Raw genomic sequence first — 1,987 nt, 5'->3', positions numbered from 1 at the left:
GGGATGAGGTTCGATCTTATGAGTATAAAATAACGTGAGATGAACGGGAATGCTGAAATTCCCAAATGTTCATTCGGGGCTTACTACGTACAGTTGAGCCCTATTGATGAATTATAATTAATTAATAAGATGTGGATGGTAATAGTGAGGACTAAAATATAATTTAGCAACTTGTAGAATTGTCGTGAATTTATTTATATTAAGATTGCATGTTGTCTGATTTTATGAAATCTTCTGTTGATTGTTAATGTCTGAATGATTTGAACTTGAATGTTTTGTTACTTGATTGAATTTATGATATTACTAGAATGTATCACCGATTGAATTCCTTATTATGTGATTGATGAAATTGGATTGTGTATTGTGAGTAGTGTAAACCAAATATTGTGATTTTATTGTGATTGACTGATAAAGATATATGATGACGAATATCGTGAAGTCAAACTGAAACTTAGTGAGTAGTGATGATCGAGTAAGTCTGAGATATGTGTTGTAGATTTGGAGTTAGGATTGTTTTGTCATCATATAGGGAGGGTCTGACAAACCTAGTGATTCGGGGAAGTACAACTGAATGAGCCTGATCGTGGAGGGCTACAGTCGAACTGTAAGGTAAGACTGATAGACCTTGGGGGTACAGCTACTAGGGAATTCCTAAGTGGATTAGTGGGTTATTCCCTAAGGCGGGGAACTACCGTGCAACACAAGAGTATCCTGACTGTCGCATAAATGTGTCTCGGGTTGAGTTGAGGGGATCTATGAGGACTTGGCCATTCATGAATTGTCCGTCCACTCTTGTAGTTGCATAGTATCAGGCCTCCTAACCAAGTACTTCAGAGTATAATGGTACTAAATGATGAAGTATAGAGTATAGGACGTGCATAGCATTTAATCATGGTGATTATCTTATTGTGAATGAATTTGATAAATCGTTGATATTATACACTTGACTGTTTTTGACATTGTGATAATCTGATTGTTTGCATGTTATCCTCGTGTATTTTATACTGTTACATAATTTCGATATTCACCCCTCGTTGTTTGTGTTTGGCGTTTGCGACAGACGCAGACGAGTTGTAAGTTGCAGATGATGACTAATACCATCGGAGAGGCGGAAGCCGTCACGTCTTGGAGACTCTATTTATATGCATTGTATTGATGTTATTTTGAGCATTTTTATTTTGGGAATTCCCGCTCTGATAGTGACATCGGGTTGGGACTATATTTGCACTGAATTTAAAACATAAGTATGTGTACTTCAAAAAGGATTCTGTTGTTTGATATTATGATTTCGATGTCATTATGTTTGATGGAAATTTTGGATTTATGTGACATGCTTATGATTATGTGATACTCTTTATCTTAATAAAAAAAAATTATTTGGGGTTTAGGGTGTCACATTAGTGGTATCAGAGCTGGTCTGTCCAATCAGACCGTAAATGTGTTATGTATTCGCTATGTTTCCTTGTGTACTCTGTTATGTAATTTGTGGTCATGGACATTATTGTGTTAGTGTTGTAGAACTAGGTTAGTTCTCACTACCCTAAGTGTCTCACTATATTCGATTGGCTTATTTGTTTGATGTAGGTAGTGATGGCTAGTGGAAGGAATGATGCTGCGATTGTTGAGGCTCTAGAGTCCATGGCAGGAGTTACAGTGTAGGCTCTCCAAGCTTTGGCTGAACCTCAAGCTATTGCACAAGCCTCTACGCAAGCTGCACAGATTGCTGCTCAAGCTGTTGCTCAAGCTACTAGCTATAGTGGTGGCCAAGGAAATGTGCAAATAAATGAATTCATGGTGATGGACCAATTCCACAAGGCTAACCCTCCATCGTTTGAAGGTCACTATAATCCTGATGGAGCTCAAAAGTGGTTGCAAGAAGTTGAGAAAATTTTCAGAGGAGTGGCATGCCCCGAAGGTCAGAAAGTGCATCTTGGTACCTTTATGTTGACGGAGGAAGCTGAACATTGGTGGGATAATGCGCGCCAAC

This window comes from Cicer arietinum, chromosome 6, assembly GCF_000331145.2.
Source record: "Cicer arietinum cultivar CDC Frontier isolate Library 1 chromosome 6, Cicar.CDCFrontier_v2.0, whole genome shotgun sequence".
In the NCBI taxonomy this organism is placed as follows: domain Eukaryota; kingdom Viridiplantae; phylum Streptophyta; class Magnoliopsida; order Fabales; family Fabaceae; genus Cicer; species Cicer arietinum.
The sequence above is the reverse complement of the archived record's forward strand: the minus strand, read 5'-3'. Positions refer to the sequence as shown.